Raw genomic sequence first — 14,989 nt, 5'->3', positions numbered from 1 at the left:
TTTATTTTTTTATGATAGTCACAGAGAGAGAGAGAGAGGCAGAGACGCAGGCAGAGGGAGAAGCAGGCTGCATGCACCGGGAGCCTGATGTGGGATTCGATCCCGGGTCTCCAGGATCGCGCCCTGGGCCAAAGGCAGGCGCTAAACCGCTGCACCACCCAGGGATCCCCTTGTTATTTGTTTCTTATATGGTTTAAAAGTTTTGGTTATAGGTAAACAGTAGTTTGTGTTTTCTTATAAAAATATCCTTTGGATTTCAACATCTATGAATTAGATTTTACTTTAAAATTTTAGTTTAAAGTTTTTGCACCAATGTGTGGCAGAAATTTCAGGCTAGTTTGTTCCCAGCTGGTTTTTAATTGCCTTTCCCTTTGATACACTGATAAAATACAACAGAGGTTCCTTATGCTTTTCTTGGCTGAGTTCATCAGTGAAAGTGGCATCATGCAAAGGTTTACTTCTCGCAGGCCCTCCACATGAGTCCCAGATGTGCGTTAGTGTTCTGGTCCCCCACTGTCAGGTCTCTAGCAGGGTCTGAGTCCTTATTAGCAGCAGCTGAATCATCAAGCACATATATATATATGTGTGTGTGTGTGTGTGTGTGTGTACATCTATACACAATATACATATGCACATACATACACAAAACAAATACATATATACATATTCACATATTTGTATATTTAAATATTTAACATTTCAATACATTTATGGTGGGAGGATGTGTCTTCTATATCAGCTTAGCTGACATATAACTAAAATGTGCCTGAAATCACTTTAAAATGTTAGGATTTCTATGTGTATGCATATGTGCTGCCATGTGAGCACGGGAGAAGATAAAGGAGCAGGTTTTTTTTTTTTTTTAAGATTTATTTATTCATGAGAGAGACACACACACACACACAGAGAAGCAGAAACACAGGTAGAGGGAGAAGCAGGTTCTCTGTGGGGAGCCTGATGTGGGACTCGATCCCAGGAACCTGGGAACATGATCTGAGCTGAAGGGAGACACTCAACCACTGAGCCAGCCAGGTGCCCCTTGTTTTTTGTTTTTGAATAACATAGGAAACTTAGCACACCTAGTGATGAATTTGCATGCCTCCTCTACTTCAGAAATACTCTTCCTTTTAGTCTAATTCCACAACTTCCCCCCTTTTGCACTTTCCTCCAACCACACACCAAATCCTTTCCTATGTGTATTTAAAAAATTTCTCCAACTCATCCACTGCCTCCTTCTTATTTCAGGCCTCTATAATATTTCACTGGATTCAGGCAATATCCCCTTAAAGAATCTGCATCCAGTCTTCTCCCCACTGCTCCATCCAGATGGCACAGTTATCTCTCTTCAACACAGTCTAATTATGTCCTCCTCTTCCTAAAATGACTAATGGTTTCCAACTGCTCTGGAGATGAAGGCCAAAAGACTTCACAGGTCCTAAAAGATCCCGCATGTTCCACTCTTGCCTCATTCTCCAGCCTCACATACCACATATCTTTAGCATGCTGACCTTTCAATTTCTCTTCAATTTGTAGAGTTCCTCACAATTAGAGGCCTTTATCTATACTACTTGCTGGATCTGTAATGTTGTTCTGGAAAATTATAATTAAATAGTGATTCTTGCAATTGCTTGCTAAATGTCTATTTTCTCCTCATTGACTGTAAGTTCCATGAGGATAGGAACAAATTCCAGCTCTCAACAAGGTACAAGTTGCTCAACAAATATTTTTTTTTTGCAGGAAGAAAGGAAGGCAGAACAGAAGAAAATGAAATAACAAAAGCCTTAATTTGAATCAACTTTTGTTAAAGTGAAATTGATACAAGTATAAATAAGAGTGAATATAATTGACCATATATTACATTTTACTTTTGATGGAAGAGGAAAAATGAATATCTTTTCTCAGTAAGGAAAGGAGACATTTAAAAAAGAGGAAATTGGGAGAAATCAGTTTATGGACTTTACTATATACTTCATGTTTTAACTCATTTACTTACCATGGAGTGAAGGAAAAAGTTCCAATGTGCGATCCTGAGATAATTTCCTCCTGCCTCAACAAATGTAGCCAACTCTGCTTAGCACGATTTGTCATATTTTTGGAACACTGTTTTAGTAATGGTGACTTAAAACAGCAACTTTTTTGGTGTTAATTTATAATGAAAAATTATCTGTTTTTTAAAGCTTATCTCTGCATTTTTTTCTTTCCAAAGTAGAGCTTTTACTTGATATTCTGCTTTTTAATGAATAACACAGTATCCATTCTGGCAGCCTTGTAGAAATTATTGATACTTACAGTAGAGGGCAGTAGAGGAGCACATCTCAGGATGAAAATCCAGGGCGGCATCCAAAGTCCCTTTGTCAGGGCTCCCCTTGGAATGATGTGTGGCTAGGTCACTGAAAGGAAGACTTAATCAATTTGAGAAGCTATAAGTTGAGGACAGATAGTAAGTACAAAGTCACTAAATGTCTCAAAATTTGGAAAACTCACAGAATTTTTAACAGGTTGCTTTTAAAATGATACGTTTTATATTTTATCCTCATGAACAGGAATACACAATTATTGGCAACAGCAGACTCTAGCTTTTCTTATTTATTCTGTAATAATTCGCTCTTACTCTGAAAACACAAAAGTGATGAATTTTAACAAATTGGGTTTGTGTTCATTACATAGACGAAGGGAGTTTAAGTATGAACTCTAGACATTTGTAATCTTTTCAAAGATCCCTGCCTATGAGATTTATTTTTACATTATGCAGTCTAATGTTTTCCTCATTTGGTTGAGTGACCCAGGAAGGTTACTGAATTTGGAGAAATCAAGTCTGCGGTACTGTACACCTTGCATTCTGAGCCAGGGAAAGTGAATCATGGAGGCATGTACCGAACGATTCCAAAGATACTTCTACTGACTGACTGAACTGAAGCAGTTCAGTGCAGTACTCAGCGAGGATGAGGCCATCAAGTTAGAATATGTAGGTTCAATGGGATTTATATAAAGCCCTAAAGTCTGTAAAGCTTGACAGAATGGAGCTATCATTTTTTTAAAGGTTCCCTGTCACAGGAGGTGGTATAAGTTGAAAGACAGCACATAAGATAGTCTGGCTTATACATTTGGGTGCCTTCTAGGTCAATCTCACAGGGAATTACTGTTAAAAGCCACTCTTACCTGTATACTTAATTAGAGGGAAGTTTATTTGAGAGTGGTTCTGTCCATAGTACTTGAGAGACTTTGATAGCTCTAAGAACAAAAGCAAACCACAAAATAATGGTCTATCAGATTATTGATCATAATATAATTCCATACTTTATAGAGACTTAGATATATTTTTTTCCCCACATATCTATATCTCTGATGATAGGAACGTCTCTAATTAATGGAAGATTGTAGCCATAGTAGGTAGGAAAACAGTTTTCATTGCCTGTGAATTCACAGTTTGGATATAGCTTTTCTTTTCTTTTTTAGATTTTTAAAATTTATTTATTCATGAGAGACACAGAGAGAGGCAGAGACCTAGGCAGAGGGAGAAGTAGTCTTCTGCAGAGAGCCTGATGTAGGACTGGATCCCAGGATTCCCGGATTCTTTCTTCCTTTTTCTTTCTTTTCTTTTCTTTTCTTTTTTTCTTTTCTTTTCTTTTCTTCCTTTTCTTTCTTCTTTCTTTCTTCTTTCTGAGAATTATTGTGCACAGGGAAAATCACAGAGACAAATCTGTCACATATGATTAAATAGGTCTAAATAAGGCTGAAAACAGACCTTTTAATAGGTATCAAACAACAATTCCAAGGGATAAGACAGTGTTGTAGTTTAAATAGTATTTTGTTCTCCTTAGTTACATGATGTATATCACAATCAGCTGTGTCTTGGATTTGATAAAATGTGACACTTCTATATCCATTTTATGAGTGGGGAATCTGAGGCCAAGAAAGTCTAAGAAGAATTTCCTAGGGTGCACAATAAAATATAGTTCCCTATCTATCACAAGTCACCACATATTCTAAATAGAGATGCTAAAAGCAACTACTTCTTCATTCTTACCTTCTTTGCCAATGAAAACCTCATTAGCAACTGTTCACATGCTTATAAGTATCAGTGCAGAAAGAAAGTTATGCCTTCATAAAAAAGAACCCAGAATGTCTATTTAGAACATAAGAACCAAAAAAAAAAAAAAAAACCAACAAAAAAAAAACAGAACATAAGAACCAATGCGTAATAAAATAGGGTCATGTCACCAAAAATAAATTCTTAAAAAAAGTAAGAATTAAAAAGGCCAACCAATTAGTCATTAAGTTTAACACATTTTTTTTTTTTTTAAGATTTTTAATTTATTTATTCATGAGAGACACACAGAAAGAGAGGCAGAGACACAGGCAGAGGGAGAAGCAGGCTCCATGCAAGGACGTGGGACCTGATCCCGGGACTCCAGGATCATTCCCTGGGCCGAAGGCAGGTGCCAAACTGCTGAGCCACCCAGGGATCCCTTAACACATTGTTATATAAATCTATGCAGCTATAGGAAGTTCACAGAGTAAGGTTCCTTAAAACTCTTAGAAAAGTTTAAATGTTAAGCCTGTCCAAAACTTGATTGCCTGAACAACATCCTTAAGTGCCCTATAATTTAAATAATTTTAAAAAATGCATAGATAAAAAAGAGACAAATGGAATATTTTATTGCAAACATTATAGCCTCTTGTGTCAACAGTTTCACATCTCTTGATGTTTAGGTAGTCTCAAGAGTGTGGGATGCAACTTGGAAATCAGTGCACTTTGAAGGCCCACTGGCCCGGTGAAGCAAGCACCAGGTGTATTTTATAAGACCACTTGACAGTTTTAATGTCCAACTAAGCATCAGGCTTTGGATCCAATTCAAATTCACACTTAGCCTTTACCTCTGGCAACCAAGTTCCAGATGCAATCCTCATTTATCACATCCCCCCCAAAGGAGGAGTTTTCAGATGCTATGGGCATGCATGATTATGTAATCTGAGATTTTGTTTGATTCAGCACAGTGCAAAAACAAAGACGGAATTTGAATTTTAATACTGTCATTTGAAAGAAAGGCATTTTGTTATGTGACCTCGAGGATAAATTCCTCCCAGAGAGGTAGAGGCTATCCCGCGTTAGGGGTTCAGTGCTAAAGACATTATTTCCTGTAAGGTGCAAAGCCGTTAGCAAATAATGTGTGGCTGTGCATTAATAAGCAATGCGAATAGCTCTGTAGTTTACCCCCTGGTGACTTACCTAGGACACATGGAGAGGGAAATGGTTTCTCAGAGTGGTAAAAGGTACCAAAATATTCTATTCTCTACATTTCACCAATTGGATATTCACTCAGTCTAACAAACATCTCTTTGGAATAACAATGTCATTTACTTTAATCAGAGAGGAACCTAGCTGAAATCATCTTCAGTGGAAAAGAGATTTAATTTAAAGGGAAAATTGAAGGAAATAGAAAAAAGGCCACAAAAGTGAGAGGAAAAGTATTCACAAATATATCTTTGATCTCTCAGATGCCAAAAATATATTTTTCTTCATATTAGGGCTTCCCTTGCTTCATGAAATTCTAGTAAATATGTCTTGGGAAGTTCTTGTACGTAGATTGAACTACTTAATCAAGGATTCGAGAAAACCAAGTTTGAAATGCTTTTTGTTGTTGTTGTTCACCTATAGTTTTATTTACTCCTTGACTTTAGACTGATTTAGGTTTCTCCAAGAGGTAGAATGAACATAAGTTACTGGAACTGCTTTTGATTAAACATAAGGAAGAATTTTTAAATCTTGGACTTTTCCATAATGATGCACTCGGTTCTCTGTGACTCAAAGTTTTCCAGCAGAGGCTGAGCAGCTAGTTGTCAGAGGGGTTAGATGTTAAGATCACTTAACTTCTAAGACTCAGGATTTTCCAATTATTTTATAAAACGAACAAAAAATGATGAATCTTCTAAACACTCTTTCATTTCATTCAGTAGTAAAATGCATTCAAAACAAGCAGTTATTCCATTTGTAAAGAACCAAATCTTTGGATATGCTGGTCATACAAAATCAACTGTTTAATATTGTCTTGGCTCAGTTAGAAACATGAAAGCTCTTTGTGACTTAAATTTTAGTGTATACACTTCATGGGTTTTCAAATTATTCTGTTTAGAATAACTTTCTGGGCTGAGGATTATATAGGTCAGCCCTAGAGAGAGATGTGCTTCGCTAACCTGAAAGGATGAAGGAGCATCAGTGCTCCGAGGATATAAAAACCTATTCCTTGCTTAAGTTTTCATTTTCCGACAGGCTATAAATAGCTTCACTTAAGCAAAAGGAAGCATCCTAACTCATCTGTAGCAGATGAAGTCTTTAACACATTGCATCTGCTTTATTGGTCTGGTTATTTAGGTTCCGTTGTAGGCTGACATATGACAGAGTTCCCATTTAAATCTTAGAAGTAAAGAGCTTCAAAGGCAACCTTATTAAGGTTAATAGAATGAACTAACATGCCTGTGGTTGGGGAAAAGGTAATGAGACACACAGTAAATTGTTCACTAAATAGCTTGTCATCTGTGGGTCTGTGGTTGGAGTTCCACCAATGGATCATTCTGTTGTCTGTAATGAGCATGATTTAAAAAATATTAAGGTACTCAAATATATGATATCATTCTATCATTTGTTAACTAGCATTCTGAAGGTCTCTCTTAAGTAAACATTTTACTAAGTATGTTTTGTTAAACATATTACACAGATTGATGAGGTTATAGAAGTCATGTTTAAGCTCAAATGTCAATCATCAAACTTATAAAAAATACACAAAAATTTAGAATTAATTTGGGATGTTTTCAGTCTTTTGAAAAGCAAATAGATTGGCAAGTTTTAATTTGGTCTATTTGCTGTATTGTATTAAGGTAAAGCACATGTTTGGGGATGCCTGGGTGGCTCAGTGGTTGAGCATCTGCCTTCAGCTTCAGATTCCGGGGTCCTGGGATCGAGTCCCGCATCTGGCTCTTTGCAGGGAGCCTGCTTCTCCCTCTGCCTGTGTCTCTGCCTTTCTCGATGTGTGTCTCTCATGAATAAATAAATAAAATCTTTTTTAAAAAAGCACATGGCTGAAAAGAATCTTGAAATGTGGAATTAATCACTGCCTTCTGGAAAGAAGAAATGAAATATTTAACCATATCATTATTTTAACAACAGTACAAACCAATAAACACATACAGGAGCAAGTTGAAATTCTACAACTGAAAACATTTAAATAAATCACTTGGGTATTTCAACTGTAACTTTCTATATGGTTAGGTGGTCCGTTTTTTTTTTTTTTTTTTTTTTATTTATGATAGTCACTCACACACAGAGAGAGGGGCAGAAACATAGGCAGAGGGAGAAGCAGGCTCCATGCACCGGGAGCCCGACGTGGGATTCGATTCCGGGTCTCCAGGATCGCGCCCTGGGCCAAAGGCAGGCGCCAAACTGCTGCGCCACCCAGGGATCCCCCGTTGTTTGTTTTTAACATCTTACCATTCAAACACTAATAAGCAGCCTGCTCATTCAACTACCTCACTAATTAATGAAGTTTATTAGTTTCACTTGCAAGCATTTTGTCCAGGCAAGTTAGCACTGTGCCACCATTAATAGTACCCTAGAAAGATAAAGATTGGATCTTGGAAAACCAATCTTTGAGATTGAAGTGCAATCTGAAAATAGTATTATTACTTAATAATGCAAGATGAATCCATCATAATTTTGTATTTGTGGTCTTCAAGGGAATACCTGCTTAGTTCCTAATTAGAAGTTCCTAATTAGTGAAGCAAAGTGAAAACAGAAAGAGTACAAAAAACTAAGATTGTTATTCAATCTCATAAAACATGTAGAAATAAAGGAAGTAAATATAATGATTACTAACTCAGAAAAGTCAAAGAATATATCTAGAAAAAGTGTGAAAAGAAGGTGTGAGAAGAAGGCAAATGGTTATAGAAGTTACTTAAAGAAAAACATGACTTTTCTCAATACCAAGAATCAAATACAGAGATATGAATAGAGCAATTGTTTCATTGTTGTCTTCATTGCTAGGTTTTGAGCTACAAGGAGAAAATCTATTATGTGTTAGAAATGAACTTGTAATCTGGTAAAGCATCCCATGGACCTCAAGACAAAAAAGTATTGCTTACGGGTGTATAATTGTAACATTTCATGAACACAATTATTTGACCATGAATTTCCATGTGGGGAGTATGATTTACTCTCAGCCAGTATGTAAACTTATCCAAAACGCAATAGCAAGTTTAGTTATTCTCAATGGAAGTTAGTGTGTTGGGCTTTTTTGTTTTTTTGTCCCTCTGCATTTGTGAAAACATTCCAGAAAATATTTCCTTCATTTACTTCTATCCTTGTGCTACCTCTCTTGCCTTGTTGAGGTCTCTACTGTCAGCAGAAAGCCAAGAATTTTTTTTTTGGGGTGGGGGGGGGAGTTTCCTCTAATCTTGCCTATCAACAAATATTTACTGGGATATCTACAACATAGAAGGTACTGGATTTTTGGTGCTATGAACTCATAATTAATAATAAAGATAGTCCATCTTAGGTGCTAAATGAGTGGAATATGCCTGGAGAGAGAGACCACAGTAGGTTGGGTACAGAGCCATAGAAAACATCCCTGGGAAGATACCAAGGAAATTGGCAATCGGTTTCCTATAGGAGGGAAACTAGGAATTTGAAATAGGAAGGAGATTTACACTTTTCACTTATATCCTTTTGTATGGTTTTAAATATTTACTTGTGCTCATATAACTTTTTAAATCGATTTTTTTTTTCTAGTGGTAGTATACAGCTAGATTGTGAAGATCACTGAATTCCAAGCTAAGGAGTTCCAATTTTTCTCTGCAAGCTCTGGGGACCAAAGATAATGTTGATGTGTTTCATATTAGAAAAAAATAATTGTGCTGCAATTCTGGAAATACTGGAGCAATGAAAAATTAAATGAAAATGCATAATGTATCAGGCATTTTATGGAATAACTTTCTTTACTTTCCGGATTACTGATATGGTGCACTTAAAATTTTTTGAAAGCACCTTTATTGAGATATAATTCACACACCATACAATTTACCCATTTACAGTGTACAATTTCAATGGTTTTTCATGTAGTCACAGTTATGTACAACTATCACTACAATCGATTTTAGAACATTGAATTGCCACGGGGTGCCTGGCTGGCTCATTTGGTAGAGCATGTGACTATTGATCTTGGGGGTCATGGGTTCAAGCCCCACACTGGGGATAGAGATTACTTAAAGAAATAAAGTCTTAAAAAAAAAATCCATTGCATTACCTCAAAAATAAACCCTGTACTCTTTAACTACCTCTTTTCTTTCTCCCATGACACCCCCAACACCAAGCAAGCATTTGAGCTGTAAGCAACTACTTCCTGTCTTACAGATTCCCCTCTTCTGGAACTTCATATGAATGAAATTTTGTAGTATGTGGACTTCTACAACTGGCTGCTTTTACATCTCATAATGTTTTTGAAGTTCATTGGTGTTGCACCACATATCAGTACATTTGTCCCTTTTATGGCCAAATTAAAAAAAAATCCCCTGTTGTATGGATATACTACATTTTGTTTTATTTGTCAGTTGATGGATATTTGTGTTAGTGCCACTTTTTGGCTGTTATGAATAATGCTACTATAGTAATTCATGCACAAGTTTTTACGGAGATGTATTTTAATTTCTTTTGGATATATACCGAAGAGTGAAAATGCCAGGTCATGTGGTAACCTTATGTTAAATTTTTTGAGGAATTGTCAAATTGTTTTCTAAAGCAGCTGTACCATTTTGCATTCCTACCAGTAGTGTATGAGGGTTCTGATTTCTCTGCATGTTTGCCATCACCTGTTTATTATCTGTCTTTTTGATTCTAACCATGCTTGTGGGTGTGATGTGGTATCTCATTGTAGTTTTGATTTGAAGTTCCTTGATGACTAAAGATTTTGAGATCTTTTCATGTGGTTGTTGGTCATTTGTATATCTTCCTTGGAGAAATGTCTATTCAACCCCTTTGCCCATTTTGAAAATTTGATTGCTGTCTCTTTTTGTTGAGTTGTAAGTTCTTTACATATTATGGGTATGCCTCCCTTATGATATATGACATACAGATGTTTTCCTCCATTCTGTGTGCTATCACTCTCTTCATGGCATCCTTTAAAGCACAAAACTTTTTAGTTTGACAATACCAAAATTATATATTTTTATCTTTTGTTGCTCATTCTTTTAATGTCATGTCTGAAAATCCTTTGCCAAATCTGAGGTCATGAAGATTTACCCTCCTGTTTTATTCTTAAGAGTTTTATACGTTAAGCACTTACATTTAGGTCTTTGATCTATTTTGAGTTTATTTTTGCTTATGGTGTAAGAAGGATCTAATTTATTCTTCTTTTTTTTCCTTGGCATGTGATTACCACTCATGCCAACATCATTATGTTGAAAAGACTGAATTATTTCTTCATTAAGTGGTCTAGGCATTCTTGTTGAAAATCAGTTGGCAACAGTGTGTCTGATTTTTTTTTTTTTTCTGACTTTCAATTCCATTTCATTGGTTTATATGTCTGTCCTTGATTCAGGACCTTACCATCTTGATTACTGTTGCTTTGTTGTAAGTTTTGAATTTAGGAAGTCTGAGCTCTCCTACTTTATTCTTCTTTTTAAAGATTGTTTTGGCTATTCTGTGTCCCTTGTAATTCCACATGTATTATAGAATCAGTTGGTCAATATCTATGAAAAATTCAGCTGGGATTCTGACAGAGATTGCATGGAATCTGTAGATCAGGTTAGGGAGTATTGATATTTTTATTTATTTATATCTTTAATTTTAATCATGCTTTATAATTTTCAGAGTATAAGTTCAGCACTACTTTTGTTAAATTTATTACTAAGCATTTTATTCCTTCTGATGTTATTGTAAATGGAATTGTTTTTTCTTAATTTCATTTTTGGATTGTTCACTGCAAGTGTATAGTAACACAATTGGTTTTCTGTAACCTTGCAAAATTTACTTCTTATTCTAATAATTTACACTGTACTCTTGACATAAAAGAATAAAACCAAGAAGTATTTATCTATTTGAAGATGCTTGTATGGGAAGAAGGAGTCATGGCCACAACAATTATGTCAAAATCTGTCTTTTTGGTTTATGTCTTTTTCCTACCTGTCCAGAGATGGTGTCTAAATTGTCAGTTCCCTAATATATAACCAAACATGTAAGGGTTAACTCAACTCATAGCAGACACCTGACTCTTCTGTATCTAGATTAAGGACAGTTGGTTGCTAAAAAATATGAAAGAAAAATGAAGGAAAAAAAGAAATACTAAATATATAAACCTTAATTTTTAACATTACTATATCCTTTGCCTCTCTGTCTGTCACAAATGGAGAAAATCCTGAAGCAAGTTATACTTCCCAGCCAGGACTTATTTCCAGAGAGGAAAATGCTGGCTAATTTTAGTTAGCTTACTAGTTGTTATTCACTTTGTAATATTGGATTGCTTATTATTCCTTACTAGGAAGATTGAGAATGAAAAATTAGATCATCTCTAAGGTTATTTGTACATAAATTTCTCAACATCATTTCTATTCTCCCAGTTTCTTCATGTGCAAATATCTGCCAATAGGATACACAGGAAATCATAGCTCTATTCCAGGTACATACTTGTAGTTTTAAATAGTTTTTTTTCCCCCCACTTGATTCTCTTTTCATTTTTTTATTCATATTGTGATATTGTGGCTTGCCAAAAATGATTTTTGTTTCAATGTCTTATTTTTGTATTTGGTTGTAATTTCTTGGTGAAAGTGTTTATCTGTCCTCCCTTCTTCTTTAATTAAGGCTTAGAAATCAACTTTAATCCTTTAAAAATATTGTTGATCAAATTTACAAGCAGTTATATAATTCCATCTGTAGTAGTTAGATTCATTTTTTTTGGATAAAGAGGTCTGTGAAAAGACCATTTTTCTTCTGGATTCTTAAAAGCTTCACTAAATTGGTGATATTCAAGTGAATTAAGTACAGAACAGTATCCCAAATTACCACCTCTATTCTCACTTTTTTTAAATGGGAGAAGGTCCGAGTGTGAGCTGAGCCATCAGAAGCTGTAGAAAGCAATATTCAAAACAGAAATTCTGAAAAAAACTATCTTTAAAAAAATGAACAAAATTAACCCATGAAGAACTCTTTACAGGAGTAATGGCAGGTGTCATCATGTCCTCCCTCCTCTCTCCTCAAATATTCAGGAAATGAAAACTAGAGAGTGATAGATGCTTGCCATTGAGGTATTTTTGTTTCACTGCTGAACTTTTATGCAAAAAAAAAAAAAAAAAAAAGCCCATCTTGAGTTTTCCACAATGCATGATAATGTAATGAGTGAAATATTAGTTTTAGTTAGTTATTACATAAACAGAAAAAACAAATAACTAATCAACGCAAGTTTCCAGAAAGCTGAAGTATTATAAAAATATGAAGACATTCATGACTTGTTTTCCCTCAGTCTTCCAACGAAAGACTTTTTCCCAAGCTTTGGGAAAAAGTGAGTTTTCTGTGTTTTTAGAAAAGGAAATAGGCAGGTGGGTCAGATCCCATTCCTTTTTTTTTTTTTTTTTTCCTATTCCTTGACCAAAGCAAAATTGGAGACAGCCAACTCTTCCTGACTGCTTTGTCAGCGCAGTCAGCAGCAAATTTAATAGTCTGGGGGTGGGGGCCTGGGGGCAGGGGATGGAGGCCTGGGGAGGTGCAAGCACAAGGCAGCCCCTTCTATGCATCAGCTAGTTCCACACTCCAGCTATAGCCTTGGGAACAGGAGAAATCCCAAACAGATGCGTTTTCTAAAGGTAAGGGAGAAAGTAAAAACTGAACCTGCTAAAAAAGAGATAAAAATAAAAAGTACATCTGTGTATTTCTAAGGTAATACTGAAAATTTCATTAGCAAATTTGAATTTAAGGACTTCAGGGCAGGCTCCTGATATGATTTTATTTTATTTTTCAGTGACTTTATGCAAATTTATCCCCTAGTTGTTTTTCTTTTTTAGCTTTATTGTTCCTCCTGTCCAATAAGTGCCATAAACTAAAGCTAATGTGTGTGTGTGTGTATATATACCTGCATATGAGTGTGAATAAGATAAGTTGACACGCTATTCAGTTTTCAGTTAAGCATTTAGCCAAACTTTGTGACCTCCTATGCACCAGGCTGGGGAAATTCTGGGAGGAGTCTGTTCTAGAAAAAGTTCAGACATCAGAGGTGGCATCTTTGGATTGGAACCATAACTTCACATCTGCTATTCCTGTGTCCTTAAAAAGAAGGTTGTGGGTTTTTTGTTTTGTTTTGTTTTGTTTTGTTTTTAACAGATAAAAAGAAACTGCCATAAATATTTGCTCGCAGATAAGCACTGAGAAGGCCTTTGATGTGGGAGCTTCCCCTCTGGCCCTGAGTAGAAGGAAAACTTGTGTATGCACAACAGGAGGTGGAGTCCACTGGGAATGAAGGACCAGACTATGTGGTCTCCAGATCCCTCCTTCCAGAAAGAGAGAACATATTGTGAGAAACCAAAGAGTACTATTACTCAGTGTATTAATTCTTTCAGGCTGCTGTAACAACATACCACAGACTGGATGGCTTAAATAACAGAAATTGATTTCCTTGCAGTTCTGTTGGCCGGAAGTCCTGGTGAGGTCTCCCTTCTTGGTCTGCAAACAGGTCTCTTCTCATTGGGGTCTCACAGGGTCTCTTTTTCTGTGTGCCTGACTTCCTGGTATCTCTTTTTCTTCTTCTAAGGATATCAATCCTATTGGTTGAGAGCCCAACCTATATGACCTCATTTAACCTTAATTTTCTTCTTAAGGACACCATCATCAAATTCAAAGCACATGGTAGGTTAGGGCTCTATTCCGTGAACACAATTCAGTCTACAAAATTCAGGAAAGCCATTTGTTCTATACTAACAGGTACATGATGAACTGTAACTTGGCGATTATTATTTACCCATGGTTTTTCCCCACCAGTCTCATTCATGCTTATAGACATCACTGCAGACCACAGACACACAGCTTTGGCTTAGTACCTAGTCTCTACTTATCAACGTTATACAAGATTTTCTGACATTCATAATGCAGGGCTAGGGATCGATAATTTATTTTTCCAGGATAATATTTTTCCTTTTTTGTACAAATCTGGTTGGATCAGAATAACAATGACAACGATAATATTTATTGCATACCAAGGACTGTGCTTATTTCATTTCCTTAACTTCTTCACCATACAGAGGAAGAGATAAGCTTTGAGCCTTAGTGACTCGCCTAAGGACTCAGAGCTAGTAAATTCCATGCTGTCGGACTCAAAATCCAGAGCTCTTACCCTCTATCCAGTGGAAATGTAACACAGCGACAAGATTCTGAGAGTCGTGACAAATCTCTACCTTTATCTCGCCGCTGGATATTCAGCCTGTTTAATCTTAGAGCTAGATTTTCAAGCCTATCCCGGGATAGGGCCTCACGCCTATACATCATTAAAATATTTTATGGAAATATTTATTTCTAGTATGCCTACCGCTGCTCATTGGTAAGCCCTCCCTTCCCTGTCTGTCACCACATTGTCCGTCAAGGGCTAGGAAGGTGAATAAAACACAGTTCCTGGGAGAAAACTCAAAATGTAATTGAGAGATAGATGTACCCAATTATTCAAAATACATCATGATCAACAGGGTACGTTATAGAGTCATTCAAACTGTTGTGGTAGCATAGAAAAAAAATAGCTAGAAATGCCCAGAGAGAACATGAACTAGTTTATTGTGGGGTGACTTTGAGGCATAAATGGAAGGTAAGTAAGTTTGCCAGGCAAGGCCAAAGGTTTTCAGGTTGGGGCAGAGCATGTTTTTCCTTGTGGTATTTATGTTCAGCTGTGGTTTTTGTTCTGTAACATTTTCAAAAAGCAATAATATATCTGGGAGGGGAGCCCCCCTCCCCTCCCAGCCAGCACTGGTG

General features: G+C 36.2%; 1 long non-coding RNA gene across 7 annotated transcripts in view; it reads left to right on the top strand.

Annotated features, from left to right (window-relative positions):
* Window positions 1–14,989, top strand: part of LOC112650939 (uncharacterized) — a 115,626-nt gene that overhangs the window by 17,447 nt on the left and 83,190 nt on the right. The window lies entirely within an intron of this gene.

The sequence above is a fragment of the Canis lupus genome, chromosome 16 (genome assembly GCF_003254725.2).
Source record: "Canis lupus dingo isolate Sandy chromosome 16, ASM325472v2, whole genome shotgun sequence".
NCBI lineage: Eukaryota > Metazoa > Chordata > Mammalia > Carnivora > Canidae > Canis > Canis lupus.
Note: the sequence above shows the minus strand (reverse complement) of the source record. Positions and strands in the feature narration are given on the sequence as shown.